We start from the raw sequence: 17,062 nt of genomic DNA, 5'->3' as shown, positions 1-17,062 counted from the left end.
TGGTGGGCTGGGACAAGGGAGGATGGTGGATGGCGGAGGGGAGGGGTGACTCTTGGGGGCTTTATTTGCATATCTGAGCCCTGGAGGTACCAGGAACTGTCCACAGAGCAGAGATCCAGGAATCCTGGTGGGGTCCCATGGGAGGCGGGGAAACCAGCCAATGCAGCACAGGAGAGAGACACGGCGCATGCTCGTTACTGCTCGCCTCCCATCGTCCCTCGTCGTGTAGACAGTGCAGCGCATTCTGGGTGCCAAATGGTGCGCCAAGCGTTTCACTGTCTGGCCTGTTTCTACTCAGCTACAATCAGCTGGTAGGTCCACAGATCCGTCCTGCCGGGAGTTTAAGTGTGCGGGCGTCTAAGAGGGAGCCAGCGGGCTTCGGGCGGTGTGATCTGTGGCCTTGGAGGAGAAGGGTCCTCGAGGTCATTGTCCTTCTCACAGGTGTCACGTTGGTCATGGCTCTTGAGGTGGTGGCTGGAATAGGGGAACAGTGGGTGGTGGAGGGTAGGGAGTCGGGTGAAGATGGGGTGAGTCTTGGGGTCATTATTTGAAGCATCTGGGTCCCAGAGGCCCTAAAACTGTGGACACAGCAAGAATCTGAAGTAGGCAGTGGGACCCCAGACAGGGGGCAGTGGGCAAGCTACCAGTAAAGAGAGGCCTAGAAATGGACTGATGTTTGATTTTGATTGTGTCCTGAAATTAGCAGTGCCCCGAGCAGAGTACCAGGGAGGAGAGTGATACAAGAGTTTTTACTACCACCACTCAACGCTACCATTTTAGTTCAACAATAGACGTAGACAGTTTGTAAATGAACAAGTGTGGCTTTTTGTTTCAATAAAATGTGGTTGAGGGGGGACCGAGAAAGGCCTTAATAAATGAAAGTGTGCCAAAAATGGTAGTTACTCAAGTATTAATTCTCTAGTGGTAATTTCTTTCTCCTTTAAATTAAGTATAGTTGATGTAGGGTATTAGGTGAGTTACAGGTGTACAATATAGTCATCCACAATTTTAAAGGTTTTAGTCTGTTTATAGTTATTATGGAATATTGGCTGTTTGCCATGTTGTACAATATAACCCTGTAGTTTATTTTATACCTCAAGTTTGTAGTTCGTACTCCTCCCCCAGTATATTACCCCTCCTCCCTTCCTTCTCCTAAGTAGCCAGTAGTTTGTTCGCTGTATGTGTGAATCCGCTCCTTTTCTGTTATATTTACTGGTTGTATTTTTCAGATTCCACATAAAAGTGATATCGTACATTATCTGTCTTTGTATGTTTAACTGATTTCACTTAGGTCCATATGCTGCAAGCCCATCCATATTATTGCAAATGGCATAGTTTTCTTCTCTTTTATGGCTGGGTAGTATTCCATTGTATACATATACCACTTCTCTGTCTCTTTGTTGATGGACAGTTAGGTTGCTTCCATATCTTCCCAGTTGCAAATAGTGCTGCTTTGAACATTGGGGTGCATGTATCTTTTCGAGTTACTGGGTTTTTTTCCTTTTGGATATATATCGACGAGTGGAATTGCTAGGTCATATGGTTGTTCTTTTTTCTTAGGTTCTTGAGTATTCTGAGTAATTTTTAATCATATGCTGGGCATTTTGAATAATAGGTTATGATTCTGTGTCTTGCGTAAATCCTATAGAGTATATTGACATATCTATTTTAGCAGGCATTCTACTGGCAGCCACCACAGGCCTGGTCTTCGTGGTGGGCTTGGAACAAGGGAGGACGGTGGGCAGGGGAGGGGAGGGGTGACTCTTGGGGGCATTATTTGCATATCTGAGCCCTGAAGGCACCAGAACTGCCACAGAGCACAGATCCAGGAATCTCGGTGGGGTCCCCTAGTGGGCGGGGAAACCGGCTCACGCGGCTGAGGCAAGACACAGTGCGCATGCCCGGGGCTGCCCGCCTTTCCATCGGCCCTCGGCGTGCAGCGTGTGCAACGCGTTCTGGGTGCCGAGCTGTGCACATCGCGTCTCACCGTCTGGGTTGTTTCTACTCGGCTGCGATCTCCTGGTAGGTCCGCAGATCCGTCCTGCCGGGAGTTTAAGGGTGCGTGAGTGTGATGGGGAGCTAGCAGGCTTTGCATGGATCGGGGCTGCGGGGGGTCGTTGTGCAATCTGTGGCCTCTGAGGAGGAGGGTCCTCGAGGTGATTGTCCTCACAGATGTGGCGACAGCCATTGCTGTCGTGGTGGCAGGGCTGGGATAAGGAAAGATGGTGGGCCGTTGAGTGGTTGGGGTCAGATGAAAATGGGATGACTCTTGGGGGTGTTATTTGTGTTATCTGAGCCCTGGAGGCACCAGGAACTTCCCACAGAGCAGAGATCCGGGTAGCTCGGTGGGGTCCCGTGGGGGATGGGGAAACTGGCCCACGTGGCTCAGGCAGGACACAGTGCGCATGCCCAGGGCTGCGCACCTTCCCATCTGCACTCGGTGTGCAGTGTCTGCAGCGTGTTCTGGGTGCCAAGCTGTTTGCATCACGTCTCACTGTCTGGGGTATTTCTTCTCGGCTGGGATCAGCTGGTAGGTCCACATATCCATCCTGCCGGGAGTTTAAGTGTGCGTGCATCAGAGGGGGAGTCAGCGGGCTTCGGACGGTGCTATCTGTGGCCTTGGAGGAGAACTGTCCTCAAGGTCGTTGTCTTTCTCACCGGTGGCACGGCAGCCTCGGCTATCGAGGTGGCCGTGGTGAAAGGAGGACAGTGGGAGACGGAGGGCAGGGGGTCGGGTGAAGATGGTGTAAGACTTGGGGGGCATTATATGTGGTATCTGTGTCCTTGAGGCCTTCAAATTGCCGACAGAGAAGAGACTCTGGAGTGGACATTGGGGCCCCGGGCGGGGGGGCGAGGTGACAGTAAAAGAAAGGCCTAGAAACCAGAGCGCTTTTAGGTTTTGACTGTGTCTTCAGATTTGTGGACCCACAAATTGTGGATCTCGCAGAGTACCAGGGAGGAGCGTGCTAAACACATTTTTATTGCTGTGACTCAATCCTGCTGTTTTAATGCAAAAATAGCCATACACAGTTTGTAAACAAGTGTGACTTTCTGTTCCAATAAAACTTCATTGAGAGGATGGAAAAAAGGCTTAATAAATGAAAGTGTGCCAAAAGTGGTACTCAATTCTTAATTCTCTAGTGATAATTTCTTATTCTTTAAATTTAAGTATAGTTGATGTGCAATATTACGTGTTACGGGTGTACAATATAGTGATTCACATGTTTAAAGGTTTGAGTCTATTAGCTTGAGTCTATTAGTAGTTATAGATTATTAGCTATATCCTCCAAGTTGTATAATATAACCTTGTAGCTTACTTTATACCTAACAGTTTGTAGCTGTTACTCCTTCCCTGTTTATTACCCCTCCTCCCTTCCTTTTCCCCACTAGTGACTAGTAGTTTGTTCTCTATATCTGTGAATCTACTTCTTTTTTGTTATATTCACTGGTTGCATTTTTCAGATTCCACATATAAGCGCTATCATACAGTATTTGTCTTTCCCTGTTTAACTTAATTCACTCAGCATAATATGCTGCAAGCCCATCCATGTTGTTGCAAATGGCAAAATTTCATTCTTTCTTATGACTGAGAAGTATTCCATTGTGTGTGTGTGTGTGTATATATATATACATATATATGTGTGTGTGTGTGTATATATATATATATATATATATATATATATATATATATATATATATACCACTTCTTTATCTCTTTGTCTGTTGATGTACAGGGAGGTTGCTTCTATATCTTGGCAGTTGTAAATAGTGCTGCTCTTAACATTGCAGTGTACGTATGTTTTCGAGTTAGTGTTTTTTTTTTCTTTTGGATATATATTGACGATTGGAATTGCTAGGTCATATGTTTGTTCTTTTTTTAAGGTTTTTGAGTATTTTGAGTAATTTTTAGTCACACGCTGGGCATTTTGAATAATAGGTTATGATTCTCGGTCTTGTGTAAATCCTGTAGAGTATATTGCCATTTCTGTTTTAGCAGGCATTCTACTGGCAGCCACCACAGGCCTGGTCTTCGTGGTGGGCTTGGAACAAGGGAGGACGGTGGGCAGGGGAGGGGAGGGGTGACTCTTGGGGGCATTATTTGCATATCTGAGCCCTGAAGGCACCAGAACTGCCACAGAGCACAGATCCAGGAATCTCGGTGGGGTCCCCTAGTGGGCGGGGAAACCGGCTCGCGCAGCTGAGGCAAGACACAGTGCGCATGCCCGGGGCTGCCCGCCTTTCCATCGGCCCTCGGCGTGCAGCGTGTGCAACGCGTTCTGGGTGCCGAGCTGTGCACATCGCGTCTCACCGTCTGGGTTGTTTCTACTCGGCTGCGATCTCCTGGTAGGTCCGCAGATCCGTCCTGCCGGGAGTTTAAGGGTGCGTGAGTGTGATGGGGAGCTAGCAGGCTTTTCATGGATCGGGGCTGCGGGGGGTCGTTGTGCTATCTGTGGCCTCTGAGAAGGAGGGTCCTTGAAGTCGTTGTCCTCACAGGTGTGGCGACAGCCATTTTGTCCTGGTGGCAGGGCTGGGATAAGGAAAGATGGTGGGCCATTGAGGGGTTGGGGTCAGATGAAAATGGGATGACTCTTGGGGGTATTATTTGTGTTATCTGAGCCCTGGAGGCACCAGGAACTGTCCACAGGCAGAGATCCGGGAATCCTGGTGGGGTCCCGTGGAGGGCGGGGAAACCGGCCCACGCAGCACAGGAGAGAGACAGTGCGCATGCTCGTTACTGCTCGCCTCCCATCGTCCCTCGTCGTGTAGCGTGTGCAGCTTGTTCTGGGTGCCGAAGTTTTCGCAACACGTCTCACTGTCTGGCCTGTTTCTACTCGGCTGCGATCAGCTGGTAGGTCCACAGATCTATCCTGCTGGGTCTTTAAGTGTGCATTTGCGTAAGGGGGATCTAGCGGGCTTTGTGCGGATGGGGGCGGTGGCAGGAGGTGGTGTAATCTGCAGACTATGAAGAAGTGGATCCTCGAGGTCGTTGTCCTCACAGGTGTGGCGACAGCCATTGCTGTCGTGGTGGCGGGCCTGGTACATGGGAGAATGTTCGGTGGTTGAGGGGAGATGGTCAGGTGAAGATGGGGTGACCCTTGGGGGCGTTATTTGAGTTATCTGAGCCCTGGAGGCACCAGGAACTGTCCACAGAGCAGAGATCTGGGAATCTCGGTGGGGTCCCGTGGAGGGCGGGGAAACCGGCCCACGTAGCAGAGGAGAGACAAAGGGCGAATGCTCAGGGCTGTGTGCCTTTCCGTCGGTCCTCGGGGTGTAGCATGTGCAACGCGTTCTGGGTGCCGGGCTGTCCGAATGGAGGCTGTTTCTACTCGGCTACGATCACCTGTTAGGTCACAGGTCCGTCCTGCCGGGAGTTTAAGTGTGCGTGCGTATGAGCGGGAGTTAGTGGGCTTCTGGCGGTGCGATCTGTGGCCTTGGAGGAGAAGGGTCCTCGATGTCGTCGTCCTCCTCACAGGTGTCCCTGCCTCCATGGCTGTCGAGGTGGCAGTAGGAACAGGGGGACAGTGGGAGGCGGACGGCAGGGAGTCGGGTGAAGATGGGTTGAGCCTTGAGGGCATTATTTGCGGAATCTGTGTCCCGGAGACACTGAAACTGCCGACAGTGCAGAGAATCCGAAGTCGCCAGTGGGGCCCCGGGTAGGGATAAGGGACAAGGTGACGGTAAAGGAAAAGCCTAGAAATGGATCGATGTGTGGTTTTGACTGTGATCTGAGATTTGTAGTGCACTGAGCATTGTGCCAGGTAAGAGAGTGCTACACAGAGTTTTTATTGCCACCAGTCAACCCTGCCGTTTTAGTGCAAAAATAGCCGGATACAGTTTGTAAACGAACAAGTGTGGCTTTGTGTTCCAATAAAATGTGATTGAGGGGGTACCGAGAAAGACCTTAATAAATGAGAGTGTGCCAAAAATGGTAGTTACTCAAGTATTAATTCTCTAGTGGTAATTTCTTTTTCTTTTAATATAAGCATAGGGGATGCACAGTATTAGCTAAGTTATAGATGTGAAATACAGTGAATCATATTTTTAAAGGTTATAGTCTATTTAAAGTTATTATAGAGTATTGGCTCTACTCCTCGTGTTGTACAATATGTCCTTGTAGCTTATTTTATACCTAATAATTTGTAGCTCTTACTCTTCCCCCTGTACATTGCCCCTTTGCCATTCCTTCTCCCCACTAGCCACCACTAGTTTTTCTCTATTTCGGTGAATCTGCTTTTTTTTTTATATATATTGACTAGTTCTGTTTTCTAGATTCCACATAGAAGCAATGTCATACAGCATTTACCTTTCGTTGTTTAACTTATTTCACTTAGCGTAACATGTGCAATCCCATCCATGTTATTGCAAATGGCAAAGTTTCATTCTTCTTCACGTCTGAGTAGTATTCCAGTGTGTGTGTGTGTGTGTGTGTGTGTGTGTGTGTATACACCAACATCTTCTTTATCCCTTTGTCTGTTGATGAGCATTTAGCTTGCTTCCATATCTCGGCAGTTGTAAATAGTATTGGTATGAACATTGGGGTGCGTGTATCTTTTTGAAATAGTGTTTTTATTTTTATTTTTTGAATAGATATTCAGGACTCGAATTGCTAAGTCATTGTGGTAGTTCTATTTGCAGTTTTTTGAGACATCTCTACGGTTTCCACAGTGGCTGCAGCAATTAACATTCCCAGCCACAGTGGGCAAGGGTTTCCTTTTTTCCACATCTTCCCCAACACCTGTTGACTATTGACTTTTTGATAATAGCCGTTTTCTCTAATGATTTGTTCATAAATATCTCTATGATGATAAATCAACTTCTGAAAGCGAACTCTTTCAGAAATGTGCTCTTCTCTTCCCAGGTGCCTTATGTTGATTTTCCTGTCAGCTTGGGCATGACATAAACAATTGCTTTTGCAAGTTTCCACATTTTGTGTGATTGGAAAGCACACTGAATAAAATTACTTTCAGACTTATTTTCAAAGTATTTTCAATATTCAAAAATCAGTGTGCATCACCATTTGGGCATGGAAGTGTTCAATTATATTTATTCTACTAAATGCATTTTCCAAATCACGATATTTTATTTTCAGTGGGAAATATGAGTTGGAGCAGAAAGTCAACATACAAACCTAAGAAACGAGGTCATGATGAACAATGTGACAATCCTGTTGAGCCTGTGGTTGTAAGTGTTTTAACAGTTGATTTTTTTGGTGGGGGAGGGATATAGCTCAGTGGTAGAGTGGGTGATTAATAAGTACAATGTCCTGGGTTCAGTCCCTAGTACTTCCATCAATAAATGAATGAACATTTGATGCTTTTTTGTTAGTAGAAATTATTTTTTGTAAGAAGATGTTCAACTAGTACAGACGCACTTTCAAAGGTCTTCTGTGTGATACAGAACGTTGATCCAGGAGGATGACATTCTGGTGTTGTCTTGTTGGATGCTGTTATATCCCCTGGCAGTATAAATGATGACTTCCTTCCCATACTTATAAACAACGAATTCACACATCCCTCCCAACACTGAGTAAAATAACTTCCAAAATCCTTGTAACTTTTCTTAGAGTAGCATCTCTGTTGGAATAGTCAGTTTATTAAAAATAAATATACCAAGTAGTATTGGAGAAATATTTTTAGATTTGCTTAAGTCAGATATATCTCTGTATTCTGTATATTTATGTCATTGACATGTACTGGTAACAAAACTTTTTATTTGCACACACATATGTGTAGGCCCATGGTGATAAGCAACCTCAAGAATGGGAGCCACCAACTTCAAGTCAGGACATTCGACCTGGTGATGAGAAAAAGGATGAAGGAGCGTCTTCAGCTCAAGGTGAAGGGAAATGGAAGAGGAATGCCTCTTGTGTGTCAGGGGGGGTGGCGTTGTGTGTGTGTGTGTGTGTTGTGTATGAGTATGTCTCTTACATGGTGATATGCCAGTAAGAGAAAGAAAGAAAACAGCAGAAATGTATCTCAAACACTGCCTGAGAATTGGCTGGAAAATTGTAGAGAGTGTAGTTTGCAGCTTCAGGCAATCTTTCACTAGAATAAATCTCCCCATTTTTTTAATGCAAAAAGTGAAGCTCAGGGATCATGTTTATTAGAGAGCACTTGATTGTTGATGACAAAATTCGTATTTCATTCCAAAGTTTGTGTCTTCCTGCAACCTATGTTACTGTAAAAAAAAAAAGGTGAATGATTTTGCTTCAAGCTCAAATGTGTGTACTATATTTAGCTCCCTTTTAACCGAGGGGTAGATAGGTCAGTGGAGTAAGATGGAGACTTCAGGAATGAATCATGAATGATGGCCACTGTTTCTTTAATTCATATTTTTAATGATAAGTTTGATAAAAGCTGGATAATTCAGGATACTGGCATACAAGTAACTGGTTTTATATGAAATTAATGCAGCTTTTAAAAGATGAGTATATACTTCTATGGTCTGAAAAATCAAAAGATTAGTTATTTTAAGATTAACATGAGACAAATTATTTTTCCTGGATACCTAGTATTTTGAAACAAAACATTTACATAATTCCTGCCACTGTTAAAGGATTCTAGACTGTAACTCACAACAATGCCAGTTCATTTCTTTCTACCCAATTTCCTTTATGCTCACTGCTAGACAGTATATTTGCTGTTATTCATAAATAATTTGGTTATTAATTTTGGTAATTTCTTCTACATGGGTGTCATTTGTGCAATGTTGCATAGAGGACCTTTGGACCTAAATATAGCGTTAGTTTTTCTTTTTAATTGAAATGTAATCAATTTGCAAAGTTGTGTTAATTTCTGGTGTAAAGCCTAGTGATGTATATAGTTATGTATATAAATTTTCATATTTTTTAGTTAAAGACTGTTACAAACATTGAATATAGTTGCTTGTGCTGCACATTAGGACCTTGTTCATCTGTTTCATTTATATATAGTAGTTACTGTCTGCAAATCCAGAACTCCCAGTGTATCCCTCCACCTCGTCTTTCCCTATGGAAATCATAAGTTTGTTTTCTATGTCTGTCAGTCAGTTTCTGTTTTGTAAATAAGCACATTTGTGTTATTTTTTTAGATTCCATATATAAGTGATATCGTATGGTATTTTTTTTTCTCTTTTTGGCTTACTTCACTTAGAATGACATTCTCCAGGGCCAACCCTTTCAGAAATGTGCTCTTGTCTTTTCCCATGTGTCTTATGGTGATTTTTCTGTCAGCTTGGGCATGACATAAACAATTGCTTTTGCAAGTTGCCAGATGTGGTGTGACTGGAAAGTACACACAATTAAATTACCTGAGACTTATTTTCAAAATTCAAAAATTAGTGTGCATCACCATTTGGCCATGGAAGTGTTCAGATATAATTATCCTCTTAAATGCATTTTCCAAAGCACAATATTTTATTTTCAGTGGGAAATATCTTTCGGAAAGTAAAGTCTACATACAGACTTAGGAAAAGAAGTTATGATCAAGCATGTGTCAATCCAGTTCAGCCTGTGGTTGTAAGTGTTTTAACAATTGATTCTTTTTTCGGGGGGGAGTGGTATAGCTCAGTGGTAGAGTGTGTGCTTAACATGTACAACATCCTGGGTACAATCCGCATTACATCCACAAATAAATAAATAAAACAGTTGATTTTTTGTAGAAATTAATTTTTGTGACAAGTTGTGGAACCAATACAGATACACCTTGAAAGGTCTTCTGTGTGGTACAGAACGTTGATCCAGGAGGATGACGTTCTGGTGTTGCCTGGATGGATGCTGTTATATTCCCAGGGAATATAACTGATGCCTTCCTTCTCATGCTTATTAACAACTGATCACACACATCCCTCCCAACATAGATTAAAATAGCTTCCAAAGTGCTAGTCACTTTCCTTGGAGTAGCATCACCGTGGGAAAAGTAAGTTTATGAAGAAAAATTATACCCAATAGTATTGGAGAAATATGTTTTGATTTACTGATAGTCAAATATATCTGTGTATTGTGTATATTTATATTGTTGGCATGTGTTAGTAACTGAACTTTTTAATTTGCACACACATCTGTTTAGGCCCACGGTGATAAGCAAACTCAAGGATGGGAGCCACCAACTTCAAGTCAGGACTTTAGACCTGGTAAAGCCAAAGAGGATGAAGGAGCATCTGCAGTTGAAGGTGAAGGAAAAGGAACGAGGAATGCGTCTTGTGGGGATGTGTGTGTGTGTGTGTGTGTATGTGCGTGTGTGTGTATGTGTATGTCTCATGCATGTTGAGATGCCAATAAGAGAAGGAAGGGAAACAGCAGAAAGGGATCTCAAACGCTGCCTGAGAATTGACTGGAAAAGTGAAGAGAGTGTAGTTTGCATCTTAGGGCAATCCTTCAGTAGAATAAATTTCCCCCTTCTTTATAAATGAGAAAACTGAGGCACACGGATCTTGTTTATCAGAGAGCAGTTGACTATTGAATACAAAATTTGTATTTCACGCCAAAATTTGTGTCTTCCTGCCACCTATTTTATCGTAAATAATGATTCTGCTTAAAACTCAGATGACTGTACTATGATTTAGCTCAGTTTTGGCCCAGGAGTAGATAGTTCAATGGAGTTGGATAGAGACATCAGAAATGAATCATGAATGATGGCCACTGTTTCTTTAATTGATATTTTTAAATGGTAAGTTTGATAAAGGTGAGATAATTTAGGATACTTGCGTACAAGTAGCTGGTTTTATATGATCTTAATCCACCTTTTAAAAGGTGGTTAAGTCCTTCTATGGTTAGAAAAATCCAAAGCTGAGTTATTCCGATCAACATGAGACAAATTATTTTTCCTGCATATGCAGTATTTGGAAACAAAACGTTTCTATAACTCAGGCCACTGTTAAAGGATTCTAGAATGTAACTGACAACAATGTCGATTCATTTCTTTCGACCCCATTTCCTTTATGCTCACTGCTAGACACTATATTTGCTGTTATTAGTAAATAATTTTGCTATTAATTTTGGTACTCTTTTCTACATGGGTTTCATTTGTGGAATGTTGCATAGAGGACCTTTTGACCTAAATATAGCTTTCATTTTTTTTAATTGAAGTGTAATCGATTTGTGACATTGTGTTAACTTCTGTTGTAAAGCATAGTGATTCAGCTATGTATATAAGTTTTCACATTTTTTCATTATAGGCTATTAAAAAGCACTGAGCATAGTTCCCTGTGCTGTATAGTAGGACCCTGTTTATCTGTTTTATTTATATGTAGTAGTTAATATCTGGAAATCCAAAACTGCCAGTTTATCCCTCCACCTCGCCTTTCCCCATGGTAACCATTAGTTTGTTTTCTATGTCTGTCTGTTTCTGTTTTGTAAATAAGCTCATTCATGTCATTTTTAAAAGATTCCACATATCAGTGATATCATATGATATTTCTCTGTCCCTTTCTGGCTTACTTCACTTGGAATGACATTCTCCAGGGCCACGTATGTTGCTGCATATGACATTATTTCAGGTTTTTTTGCGCTGAGTAGTATTCCATTGTGTACATATAGAACATCTTCTTTTCTAATCATCTGTCGATGGACATTTAGGCTGCTTCCATGTCTTGGCTGTTGTAAATAGTGCGCCTATGAGCATCGGGGTGTGTGTTTCCAAAATAGAGTTTCCTTCGAATATATGCCCAGGAGTGGGATTGCTGTATCATAGGGTAAGTCTGTTTTTAATTCTATGTGGAATCTCCATACTGTTTTCCATAGTGGCTGCATCAAATTACAGTCCCACCAGCAGGTGAGGAGGGTTCCCTTTTGTCTACACAACCTGCTGCATTTATCATTTGTGGACTTTTGAATGATGATCATTTTGACTGGTGTGAGATGACACCTCACTGTAGGTTTAATTTGCATTTCTCTGATAATTAGCAACATTTAGCATTCTTCTCATACCTATCGGCTTTGTATTTGTATGTCTTCATTGGAGAAATGTTTGTTTAGGCCTTCTGCCCATTTCTTGATTGAGTTGTTTGGGTTTTTTTGTTATTGAGTTGTATGGACTCTTTATATATTCTGGAAATTAAGTCCTTGTCAGTCACATTGTTTGCAAACATTTTCTACCAGTCCATAAGTTTCCTTTGCTGTACAAAATCTTGTATGTTTCGTTCGATCCCATTTGTTTGTATTTCCTTTTTTTTTCTGTTGCCTGGGTTGCATCTCCTAGGAGAACATTGCTAAGATTTATGTCTGGGAATGTTTGTGTATGTTTTCTTCTAGGAGGTTTATAGTGTTTTGTCTTATGTTTAAGTCTTTAAGCCACTTTGAGTTTATTTTTGTGTACACGGTGAGGGTGTTCTGTAACATCGTTGATTTACGTGTGGCTGTCCAGCTTCCCCAACACCACTAGCTGAAGAGGCCGTCTTTTCTCCACTGTATATTCTTGCCTTCTTTGTCAAAGATTAATTGACCATAAGTGTGTAGGTTTATTTCTGGGCTCTCTGTTCTGTTCCATTGATCCACGTGTCTGTTTTTATGCCAATAGCATGTTGTTTCGATTCCTGTAGCCCAGTATTCTTGTCTGAGGTTTGGGGGAGTTATTCATCCAGCTTCGTTCTATTTCTTCAGTAGGGGGGAGGATATAGCTCAAGTGATACAGCACATGCTTAGCCTGCATGAGGTCCTGGGTTCAATCCCCAGTACCTCCTCTAAGAATAAATAAAGAAGCCTAATTACCTCCCCCCTGCCAAAAATAAAAAAAAAAAACCTCTTGTCTTCCTCAAGTTCAACGCAGTTGTCAGGTATTCACTTTAATTTTTCCTTTATATTCCCCAAAAACATAAAATTTACAGAAAAGTTGCAAGAATAGTACAGTTAACTCATCTATTTTCACCTCAATTTACCAAGTATTAAATTTTTACCACATTGGTTTCATATCCTCTTCCCTCTCCCCTCCCCGTGTGTGTATATGTATACACACACATACACACTTATTGATACGTTTGTTATTATTAATACTGAGTCATTTAGATAAAGTTTCAACTGTTATGACCCTTTAGCCTAAGTACATTAGTGTATATATATATATATATATATATATATATATATAGATAGATAGATAGATAGATAGATAGCCTTAGAAGAAAGAAAAAGTCATTCTCTTGGCTAATCACTGTCCTAAATCGGGAAATTCGACCATAGGAAAATGCAGTCATTAAAATTTTCTCAGTGTATACTCAGATTTCCCCAGTCGTCCCTATAGTTCCCTTGATAGAATTTTGCTCTTGATCCAGAGTCCAGTGCAGGATCATGCATTGCATTTAGTTGTCATGTCTATTTAGTCTTCTTTAGTCTGGAATAATTCTTCAGTTTTTCTGTCGTTCATGACACGGACATTTTTGAAGAGGATACAGCAGTTGGTTTGCAGAATGTTAATCAATTTGAGGTATTGTTTGAGTCTTTTTCCCCTCCTCAACACTTAGTGTTTAATCATTCCGTGTAACATGCTGAGTAAACTGAGAGACATGGTTTCAACCTTGAGCTCACAGTCTAGTCAGAGACCCAAACAAATCACTGATAAGTACAGTCACACGTATAACACAGACAGGTACAAAGGGAGCACCTAAGTTGTGTGAGGGCGGTCTTGGGAAAGGAAGAGGATAATGAAACCCTGGTTTCTTAGTTTCTGGTAACAGACTCCTAAAATAATGCTCTTGTGGTTCTTCAGCATCACATTTGTTTCCACACGAGCCTAAGATTTTATTTCGTGAACACTGAAGGAGTGAATATTATCAACTCTTATTCATATCTCATGATTCACTTCTTAAATTGACCAACGTTTTATTTTCAAGGGCCTGTCCCAGAAGCTGATCAACGCGAAGTGGCTAAGCCAGAGACTGGGCATGAGCATGATCGTGGTGTCGATGGGAAGAGACTGCCAAAGCCAGAGCCCTTTTAAAATACCAGGAGCAGGTATGTTCTCCATTAAGTGTGCAAATTATAGGGTGTCTGTTTCCACAATATACTATTTTTAACGATACAGGGGTAACAGTACTGTTTCTTTATAACACAGTTCACTTATAAAGGTGATTTGAAATGTAGTTTCGACCTTAAGTGCCTGACTTACTGGACTATCAGGTATAGAAACGAATTTGTTAAAGCCATACTGGATTATAAAAGATGAAAATATTTTCTTACTTTTAAGTATGAGTCCTTTAACCAACAGTTGCTAATTTTCATATGCGTTTGTAGAGTTCTGCGTTTAACATACACGTAGTGCATTTGTAACACACATCAGTTTGTATGACATATGCTGAAGCCTTGAAGTAGGTTCCAGTACCAGCTCTAACCCAATTTCTGTGACTCTGGGCCAATCCCTTAACTTCTAAACCCATCTTTGCTCTTATAAAAATAGTGAATTCAAATCAGATATTTAAAAATCATTTTCAGGTCTGATTTTTGCATACTCTGTTTCTGTTGCATTGAACACACAAAACAATACATGATTTTATTTATGATAAATCATCAAACTCTGACCTGAGTCAAGTTACAACACCTGAATGGAGGTTTCCTCACTACTAAGAAAACGAACACTTTGCTTGACGGTTGTTTCTCTGTTGGAGTTGTGAATGCCCGTCCTCAGATTCTGCCAAATTCTGAAATCTCTGGCTCTCAAAAGACAATTGCATTTTGTCTTTTTTTCCTTCCAGTTTTTATTGATATATAACGGACAAAAATGTGAACAGTTGCATTTTAAATCCTTCCCCAAATGAAGCCTCAAATGGCTAACTACTAACATTTCAAGAGATAATCTAGTTTCTAGTCTCTATGTCTGATCAGACAGAGAAAGTGCAGATAGTCAGCGATACTCAAGGCGGGTGCAAGATGCATATGCTTAGCACGCTTTCTACCCCCACTGCCCACTGTCAGTCTTAATGAGCCAGTCTTCCTAAGAAAATGTAGGCACTATGATATAATCATCTCTAACCATGTGACATGTGGCATGAAAATTTTGCGTCCCGAGGTATCAGGTGGGTAAGATTGAAACGCAAAGACCGTAACGGAAGTACTTCCTGAGTAATCAAGTTAAGTGTTCTTACGTGTGTGTTTTGCAGATTACCAACTATTAATTACATAGCTTCTGAATTTAAAGGAAGCACTTGATGCTTAGGAAGTAAACTACCTTTCATTGCATTCCTGGCCCATTCCAAACTCTTTACATTAAAAGATAGTTTTCAGGCTACTTTCAGGAACCTATTGAATGTAGTTAAAATATACTCATGGGAAGATCATAGCCTTCAACACATATGCTATTAAAAAAGGAAAAGATTATAAATTACATGTGCGTCCAATATAAAAAATCATCAAAGGTCAAAAAAGTGTAGACCTAAGGGAAAAGGAAAGAGAGTCTTAAGAAACACGAAAAAGACGCGAACAGATATGGAGTATATTATCTGTCTCTCTTTACCTTTCTATGTGTACATATGGCTTTCCAGGTTTTTCCCTTTTTTCACCCCACTTTCTGTCTTTGTTCCAGGCTGTGAGAAACGGTACTATTTTCCTTCACAATTTGATGTTACCTTTGATGGTACTGACTTAAAACTAGTGTAACTATGTCAGACATTATATAAACTGGAGTGCTTTTAAGAATGTAAAGATCCACCGTTCATAATTACAGCAGGAGTATGGATGAAAACAGGGACAAATGGTGAACCTACTACCGCATAAGGGTGACTTACGCTAGCTCCTAGAAACAGTTTTGCACTTTTCCACAGACGGAGCCGAAACAAATGCAATACTAGCCTTTTCTATTTATTTCATTTAAGCAATTCTAAGTGTGATGTTACTGTTTTAGATATCCTATATTCAGAATGTTATTCAAGTCAACGCATTTATAGGAAATTTTAAAAATTCCTTCTGTTTCCTAGGTGTTTCATTTGTTTTGATTTTTACTAAAAGTATAAAAAAATGTTGCTTTCCACTTAAAACTACCTCGCAACAGAAGCATTGGGTTTAGTGAGTTCTGAAGTTGAACAGTCGACTTGTTTCTCTGTACCACTAGAAAGAGTGATGTGTTTAGCAAATATTGTTAATGTGTCTGAAAGTCTACCTTCAGAGTCTCTGCAGAGGTTTAACTGGATATAAGCCAAGGGTCACCCTTAGGGTTCTGGTTTTAGTCCATGTTATAAAACTGAAACTGTGGTGTCCTCTGTATGCTTTAGTGCCATCTAAATAAAATTTTAACTAATATATCCAAATGTTATGTTATCTTACAGGTGAAGGGAAACCACAGGTTTAAACGAAGACAAGCTGTAACCATGTAGGCTGTTATTGTGTTGGAAATGTACCTGTTCAAATTCTCTCAATAAAGTTTTGCAGTTTTGTCCAAAGGATTCTTGCACATCTTTTGTTAAATTTATTCCTAGGTATTTGATGCTGTTGAAAATTGTACGGTGTTTGGAAATTTTATATTTTGTTTGGTCTAGTGTAGAGAGACATAATTTTTGTATATTGCTTTTTTTTTTCTACCCAGCAATCTTGCTAAGTATGTTTAATTCCTAAGGTTTATCTTTAGATAATTTTCAACATGCAAATCATATCATCTTTGAATAAGAATAACAGTTTTGTTCCTGCCATTGTAAACAGTATAGCTTTTATTTCCTTTTCCCATTTTATGTCATCGGGCAGACCCTCCACTACAATTCTGGTCAATAGAACTGGTGATAGTGGACATCCTTGTCTTAGCCCAGATGAGAAATGGAAAATTTTCAACATTTCACCATGATGTTTAATGTGCCTTTTTCGGCAGATACACTTTGTCAGGGTAAATTCGTTTATTCTTAGTTTGCTTAGAGTATTCATCTTGAATGTATGTCGAATTTGATCAAACACTAGAAGTACATTTATTGAGATCGTAAGATTTTTTTCTCTCTGTCAGTCAGTTAATGTGTTGAATTACAGCGGTACGTTTCCATGTTTTAAGCCAACGTTATATTCCTAAGGTAAAGACATTTTGGTCATGAGTAATCTATGCCCTAATAATTTGTTTAGGATTTTTATGTATATTCGCATGAGTGACACTAGCCTATACTTTTATTTTATCTACTCTCTTTC

General features: G+C 41.0%; 1 long non-coding RNA gene across 5 annotated transcripts; it reads left to right on the top strand.

The window, feature by feature from the left end:
• The first annotated feature begins 247 nt into the window (after window positions 1-247).
• Window positions 248-16,341, top strand: LOC140691918 (uncharacterized). Of its 5 annotated transcripts, none has more exons than XR_012067542.1 (7): window positions 248-311; window positions 7,091-7,182; window positions 7,734-7,836; window positions 9,405-9,496; window positions 10,047-10,149; window positions 13,801-13,921; window positions 16,225-16,341. It is a non-coding gene; the product is annotated as an uncharacterized lncRNA (long non-coding RNA). The 5 variants fall into 5 exon arrangements; XR_012067540.1 differs by lacking the exon at window positions 248-311 and adding an exon at window positions 2,430-2,530; XR_012067539.1 differs by lacking the exon at window positions 248-311 and adding an exon at window positions 4,252-4,344.
• Window positions 16,342-17,062: the final 721 nt, after the last annotated feature.

The sequence above is a fragment of the Vicugna pacos genome, chromosome X, assembly GCF_048564905.1.
Source record: "Vicugna pacos chromosome X, VicPac4, whole genome shotgun sequence".
In the NCBI taxonomy this organism is placed as follows: domain Eukaryota; kingdom Metazoa; phylum Chordata; class Mammalia; order Artiodactyla; family Camelidae; genus Vicugna; species Vicugna pacos.
The sequence above is the reverse complement of the archived record's forward strand: the minus strand, read 5'-3'. Positions and strand labels throughout refer to the sequence as shown.